Here is a 7,773-nt window from a genome sequence, read left to right on the forward strand (position 1 = left end):
AAGATCTGCTCTTGGATTGTGTGGCTGATAAGGGCTGGGGGTTACCACGGCCCTACCTACTACTAGTAATCTCTTTCCATCAGAACATGTACATCCAGAGGCCTCAAATATGCCTGACTGAGACTTTTCCATACAGAAGACAGTGTTAATCAGGGCGTGTGGCAGTGATATGCTGCTTTTAAACCTGAATAAGAGAAAAGACAAGATTAAATGAATGGCTTAGATGCTTCTGTTCCTTCCTAAACTGCCTTTCCAGGTGCTCAGAACCCAGCTTCTCTGAAAGGCCTGGGTTCTTCCAGTGGGGCGCCTTGTTGGGGAGGAGACCCCTCGGTGAGGATCTCTGACCTCTGACCTCTCTTGGCAGAAGTACACAGAAAGTCCAATTTCAGATATGCTTCTGCATGTAAATAGCAGTATTACTTTTAAATTGAAAATTTCATTTTTCCTGCCTTGTGTGTAAGCAAATAATTGAAACCTAATTTACTTTATTTAATAAGCCAGCAGCCAATGTGGAAAAGCCCACACTGATAAAATCTTGGGGGCATTGTTTACAGCCTCCCAGATTTTTCTGGCTGGCTTGGTAGGGTCTGGGCATGTCCTGTAGCGACAGGAGGCCAGGCCAGGAGAGCCCCCCTGCCCCCGCCCCCACCCAAGTCCCCTGAGAACTCCCAGGTGGCCTCCCAGGTGCACGAGGCATCACTTACAAGGTCAGTGACCACCACACGGGAACTGGCCTCGCGTGGTTCTCAGCGTGGGAGCTGGTGGGGCTCCAGGAGATCACGGGGAAGGGCCACAGAGTCCTGGAGCCGTATGGCTTTGCTCACGTGTCCCTGGCACGGAACTGTTGTCCTCATTCTGCAGACATTCTTGAGTGCCTACCTCTCTGCTGGCCAGATGGAGACGCACTGTTTTCTCCTTGAAGAGCTCATGGTCAAGTGGGAGAGACACTGGGAGACAGGAGAGAGTGACTGATTCCCTTTGAGAAGGAGTGTGGGATGGGGCAGGGCTGTGCATCTCGGACTCAAACAGGACTGGTTTTGGAACACTGCTCTTTTCACTTAGTAGACCTGTGTCACCTTGGTAAATAACTTCTTGGAGCCTTGGTCTCCTCATCTGTGAAGAATGCACATAGCGATGCTTTTCTCCCCGGGGTTGGCATATGGAGCGTCTGAAAAAGCAAACGCACAACCACCATGGGACGTTGCCCATCACAGCCCCTGGCCCGGGGTGGGAGTGCATGTCCCTCTCCCCTTTGAAGTTACGGGTGGCCTGGTTTTGGCGGGTGCCGGATGAGCAGAAGTGGCTTGTGTCTCTTCTGGGCAGAAGCTTTAAGAGCTAGTATGTGGTTTGCTACGTCCCCTTCCCCCTACTTGGCAACAAGTTCACGTAAGGAAGTCCACGTAAGGTGGCACCTCTGTCTGCCTGGGTCCCTGAGTGGCCACAAGGCACAGAGCACCCCCGCCCCCCGCCGCCCTCCCCCCGCTGTGCTTTGGATGTGTGATGTGAGTGAGAAGCAGATCCTGTGTTTCAAGCCACTGAAATTTTAAGGTTGATCATCACTGCAGGGTAACTTGGCACGGCCTGACTAAACGTTCGAGACGATCCATTTTCTCCCTTCAGTGAGAAGGTAAAGGTTACACTCAAGCCCGCTCTCTGGTCAGGACCCAGCACTTTCCAGGGGCACGAGGAGGAAAGGGAACTGCCCGTGGGGGACTCAGAACACCTGCAGGGTGGCGCCCCTGGCTCTGGAGAGCAGATGCCCATCTCCTCTGCATGTCCCTCCTCTTCTCTCTTCCTTTCTTTCCCCTCTCTCGTTCTCTGCGCTCCACCCCTGTCTCCTCCCCTCCAGCATCTGCCTCCATTCTCTTCTCTTGCCAGGTGTCCCGGGGCTCAGTGACCCTGGGTCCCCAGCACGGTTGCCTGCCTTGGGACGTTGCAGGCTCACCTCTCCTGTGCCCCGAGCCTCTCACCACCGCCCCTCTCTCAGAGGTGACCAGGCTTAGAGAGGGAAGCACGGTCTGTGTGGGGATGGCAGGGAGGTGGCAGCCCGCTGGGCAGGAGGCATGTTTGAGGGGTGTCCCCTCCGGGAACTGAGCTCTTGTGACCTGGGTAGATGCCGTATACACCCTGGAATTTGCACTCCTGGGTGACTTTTGGTGGTTTTCGGTGAAGAGGTTTTAGGCTCTCCCTCACCCCTGCCGTCCAGTTCGTCCCTGGCTAGCAAGTTGGGGAATCCCGGGCTACGGGAAGTGGGGAAGGTGGCCGGTCACGGCGGTACAGCTTGTCCGGGTCCGGGGACAGAGAGGGTTTTTGGGGAGGGAGGGAGTCTTCCCGGCCTAGTGAGGATAAAGACTTTGGCTGGATGGCACGCAGAGCTGTGCTTTATTAAGATAGTAATACGATCACTGTAGGAGCGGAGCCTATTAATTATCATGACAAGGAGAAATTTTTGAGTGTGGGGAAAAGGGAAGAGAGAGAGTCACTCCAAGGTAAAATAACACTGCACTTGGAAAGTCCAGGTAATTACGCGAGTGAGGCCAGCGCTAACTAGATAGTCACAGCGGGAGTCATTTGAAAAACAAAATACAATTAAAAGTTTAATATTTGATGGAATTAGTAAACTAAGACTTGCAGGAATGGGTCTTCTTGGGGGAGGGGAGAGTCTTCTGTGTGCTTCGGTGCAGCCTCGTGGCCAGGGCGTGGTGAGCCCTGCTCCTGCGTGGAGGGGCTCTTTCCAGGCCACCGGTGGGTTCTCACAGGCTTCGAGCTCTGTGAGGAAAGCAGTGATTCCCGCCCCCCACCCCCACCCCCCGGGCTCTCTGAGTGGCCCCCCAGCAAGTTCTTGCCTTCCTCTTGCCCTCTCAGCTGCTCCCGAGTCACAAGGCGGCCGGTTCGCTTGTCGCTGGGACGCTGGCTTGCCTCACACACGGGCATATGTCCCGTGGGTGCGTGCACTTGCCGTCCTCGAACGGGCCTGTGTCTTCCTAGGGGGTTTGGCCAGTTGAAGCTGAGCTTTGCGATAAGGCCTTCCCCAAATGCATTTGAAAGTGTTCACAGGACTTTTGAGACTTTGCGATGATCCATCAGCCTGTGTTGCAAATCTCCTCCAGCTTTAGGAATTAGCTTAAAATTAAAGTTACGGAGAGGCCAAATCTCCCTAGACCCGAGCTGACTCAGGAACGTGCAACGCGTGGCTTCATTTTAACCAGCGGCTCCCTGACATCGTACGCGAGGAGACTGTCCTCGAATGTCAGTTGGCTAATTTGACACCCCAAATCAGCCATCCCCCCGACTAGCAAGCACAGCACATTTGGAGTGTGTGTGGGGGGGGGGTGGGGGGGAGGGCGGTCACACGTGCCCTGAGTGTTGGTTTTAAGCTGAAGATCCAGACGGGCTCAACGTCAACAGTCCAGAGGAAGGCTGTCTGGTCAGAAGGGCCAGTGTGCCATGAACCTGATGCTGAGGAGGCTGATTTAGGAAGGCCCGGCCCTCTGCTGGGCGCCCCCCAGCACCTCCACACGGGTCTCCGGTTCTGGGCAGTGTGATGACGCATCCCACAGTCACCCTTACACTCCATCTTTATTTCGTGTCCCTGGTTTTCAAAGAAACAATTAACAGCCAATAAGATGCGATTGGCTTTTCAAAGTGTTTACTTATCTCATGAATGTTTATTAAGCACTTAGTGTGGGCCAGGTGCTGTCCTGGGTGCTGGGACACAGCCGTTAAAACAGTCACAGACCTTTGCCTTCCTGGAGTTTATATTCTAGCACGAGGAGGGGTTCAGGCAGTCGACAGGATGAGTAGGTGAGCTTGGGGATGTCTCAGAGGGTGGCCTGTGCCCTGAGAGGAGGTGAAGGGGTCGGGGGTACAGAGCATAGGAGAAGGGCAGCCGGGAAGGCTACATACTGTTTGGGGGGAGTCCCAGGAAGGGAGGGAGTGAGCCGGGCAGACATCTGGGGACTGACGGAGTAGCAGGTGCAGTGTCCCCGAGGGGGTCGTGCCTGGCAGCTTCGGAAGGGCAGCAGGGATTGGGAGGCTGGAGCTGGGTGAATGGGAGAGGGGAATGTGGAGGGACAACTGTGAGATCATAGAAGGAACAGGACGGGCCGTGTGGGACTCTGGCTCCCTGGCGGTGGAGGAATGGGGTAGGACCAGAGCCTCCCTGTCTCATCTTACAGGGGAGATAGGACAGGACTCTGTCCCCTGGATCCTGATTTGGAAGCACAACCCCACAGAGTTTGTCTTCAACTCAAAGGCATAGTGGCCATGCTGCCCATGATTTGGGGGCATGATTTGGTTCCCTGTGCTCAAGGGACCGGCCCTCAAGTCAACTCTTTCTGTTTTGGTTGGTGAGGTGCTGGCACGAGGTGCCCAGAGACACGGAGAACAATGCCAGCATCCAGTGTGGGGATGGGACGGTTGGGTGGGAGGCCGATACTGCACCTTGGCTCCAAAAGTTTTCCCTGGTTGCCTATGAGCGGAAAATCTCAGAACTCAGAAGGGCGACTCCCCGTTCGTTCCGAACGCCGTGGGCTGGCGGGGAGTAGGCCAGGTGCTCTTGGTGATGGCACTGATGCAGGCTCGAAGGTGACCCGGTGAACCTCCAGCCCCAGAGAGAAGGGAGATCGCCCACCGTCCCTCCTGTCTCAGGGGACGCTTCCAAACCGGTCCTTCTGCTCAATCCTGTCTGTGTGGGGCTGAAGGGCAGAGCTGGGGTTTGGCCCTCCTGCCCCGGGTCACTCCAAGCTGCAGGCTCACTTCAGGTGCCCAGCCTGGGGGTTCAAGGTGGTTGGTGATGAGCTTGGGGACTCAGTTGGTGTTTGCTCTTTGAGGGAATGTCCTTTCTGAGGACGACTCGCCTTGCCAGGACGGACTCAGAACATTCCTGAAACAGAGGCTGCTCCCTTTGGGTCCCTGTTCATTCTAATAGGTGGCCCCTTGGAGCTCCCAAATTGCCCTCTGTCCCCAGACTCTGATCCCCACACAGCTCGGTGCACCCCCTTTTCTGACCGCAAGTCCCCACTCCCGCACCTCCTGGAACTTTCTGCTGCGCTCTCGGGAACTTGCGAGCTCCCCACTGCTGGCGCCCCCTTCCCCCCTGTGGGGGCCTCTAGCTCTCTCTCGTCCTGCAGCAGCTGCACCTCCGTCCTCCATGCCTCTTCCGCATCACTGCCCCTCCCCCACTCCGTCCTCAGATGGTCCTGTTCCCCAGCACGCCTGGGGGTCATCCGGGGTCACTCTACCCCCCACTCGGCAGTGCCAGGCCTCTCCCGCCGTCGTGTGGTGTTTTCACGTCTACCGGTGATGATGTCCTCCCTCCCCAGGGCTGCTCCTCCTCCTCCCTGACTCACTCCCTGCGCGGGCATCTAGCATCCCTGACCGCCACCATCATGACCGCCATGTTCCGCACGCCCGTTCTCCTCGCCCCCACCGTGCTCTGCCACGCCAGCTCTCCCCACCCAGGGGTCCTGGTCACCCCTGTCATGGCCTCACACTCCTCCCGACTCTGCTCAGATGCCCCTCCATCTGGTCCCTCAGCCTGTCCCACTCCTCTGCCCCTAAGGGAACCTCAGGGCCTTTAGTTCCTCACCACCAACCTCAAGTGCATTCATGCTGTGGCCACCTCCTACGTGCTCCCCTCCCCCCTTCCTCCCCTCCCTTGCCCTTCCCACTCCTGCTCCCCCTCCCCTCCCCTCCCTTCCTCTTCCCACTCCTGCTCCCCCTCCCCTCCCTCCTCCTCTCCTCTCCTCCCCTCCCCTCTCCTCCAGCCTCCCTCCCTCCTGCCTGCCCCCTCACCAGGAAGGGAGGCATTCCTGGGTGGGGAACACTACCCACCCAGCTGCTCCCACTCCCAGAACTGAGGTGGTGGGGGTGTGGGGGGCAGTTAGGGGCAGAGGGGTAGGGTGGGCCCAGAGCAGGAGGGGATTAGGTGTAAGGAGGCCCGGACCTTGGCCAAGCATGTCTGATGAGGTGACAGGCCGAGGGACTGGATGGGGACGGCACAGAGTGATTTGCTGGGGCAGTTGGAAGGATGGGCTGGTCATGCTTTTCTCTGAGGACACCTTCACTGAACTCCATCCTGTTGTTCTGCCCTCGTCCTTCCTCCCTCCCACATGGCCGTGTCCTCTCCTGCCTTTCTTTTCCTTGCTTCCCCCTTCCCTGGTTCTTTGCCATCAGCACCCACATATGCTCCCGTCATTAAAAAACACCCTCTAGACTCGTTTCCGCCTCCAGCTCTGACTCCATTTGTGCTGTCCCCTTTACATCAAACCTTCCGAGGGACAAGTTCTATACTCACCGCCTCCAATTCTGCCGCCTCCTTGTGTTTACACACGAGAGCACGTGTCAGCAGCCTCCCACCAGCCTTTCTGTTGTGCGTCCGCCTGCTTGACCTCTGCTTTCCTCTAGTATGTTCTCAACACAGCTGTGCGAGGGATCTTGTTAGAACACATCCTTGCTCACAGCCTTCCCGTGGTCCCCTTCTCACTCGAGATGGCCCGGAGTCTACTACAACCAAGGCCTGATGGGACCTTCCCACACATGTCCCTCTGAGCTCACCGCTCCCCTCTCCACCTTGCTCACTCCACCTCAGAGATGCAGGCCTCTTTGCCACTTCTCACTGCGGGGCCTTTGCACGGGCTGTTCTTGCCTGCAATGGTCTCCCCCCCAACAATTATCTCTGTATAGCTCCCTCTCACTCCCGCAGAGAGGGATTTCTATCTGTTTTGCTGTATCCCCAGCACCTACAATAGGGCCTGACAGGTGGTTGGTGCTCAGTGCATATTTGTGGAATGAATGAATGAATGAATGAATGAATACTGCTGGCTCCTGATGGGATGGCTCTCAGCAATGCAGCATCTGGCACAGTCCGCTCCTGTGGGCCCTGCTAGCCTCTGTCCTCCCTGGCCTTGGAGATGTCTTCCCTGCTGGCCATGTGTTCCCACCGCCTTGGCTGTGTGGAGTCCCTGGGGGGTCCCTGTGCTTGCTGTGTCGCCAGCTGTCCACCCTCCCCACTGAGTGAGTGACTGCTGGTGCACGACCTGCTTCCTTTCCTGCTCTTCTCACCCCAAGCTTATGCGGTGAGCCGGGGGCTCTCCTGCCGATTCATGGATGGTGCCCACATGAGTCCTGTCCACCCCTCCGGGCAGAAGGGCGGGAGGGGAGGCCACTGACCTGCATCCCTTGGTTCCTACGGCAAAGAGTGCTCCTCCCCGGGTTTCTCTGAGTTTGAGGTCCATTGGCAAGACCGGTGGGCGATCTCGGGGCCAGATGACGTCACGTGCACATTCGTCTTCTACTTCTTCCTTTCCCCTGATTCGTCAGAAGCAACCAATGGGGCCACGTGGCGGCTTCTCTCCACTTGAAGACGGGCTGAGCTGGACCTGCGGTGGGGGGAGGGAGGGGTGGTGCCAGGCCTCTTGGAGAGCCCACCCCAGGCCCAGGCCCAGCTCCTGCGTGGGCCCCAGGTCAGGCCAACGTAGACTGCAGTCCCTACGCTACCGGTTCCTAGTTCTGTGAGGCGGGAAAAGGCAGCCTCTCTGGCCTCCGTGTTCTCATCTGTCGAATGGGGTAGTGACAGCACCTAGCCTGTTGGGTGGTGTGAGAGTGGATGGGAATGTGTGACTACATTACCTGGTAGCTCTTCTTACTTTAGGCAAAGCCCTAGACTTGAGAACCAGACACTTCCCCTTACAACGGCGTTAGAAACCTCAAAGCCCTGGGACGGTTCTGCTCTGCCCTTTCAGTGGCTCCGGCGGGACTCAGTGTCCCTGA

The 7,773-nt window shown here is 57.2% G+C and overlaps 1 long non-coding RNA gene across 1 annotated transcript; it reads right to left on the reverse strand.

Annotated features, from left to right (window-relative positions):
- Positions 1–3,694: 3,694 nt before the first annotated feature.
- Positions 3,695–7,382, reverse strand: LOC115522347. The gene is made up of 3 exons (XR_004343942.1): positions 7,174–7,382; positions 6,299–6,424; positions 3,695–4,772 (listed from the first exon to the last, which is right to left on the reverse strand). It is a non-coding gene; the product is annotated as an uncharacterized LOC115522347 (long non-coding RNA).
- Positions 7,383–7,773: the final 391 nt, after the last annotated feature.

Source organism: Lynx canadensis, chromosome C1 (assembly GCF_007474595.2).
Source record: "Lynx canadensis isolate LIC74 chromosome C1, mLynCan4.pri.v2, whole genome shotgun sequence".
Lineage (NCBI taxonomy): Eukaryota > Metazoa > Chordata > Mammalia > Carnivora > Felidae > Lynx > Lynx canadensis.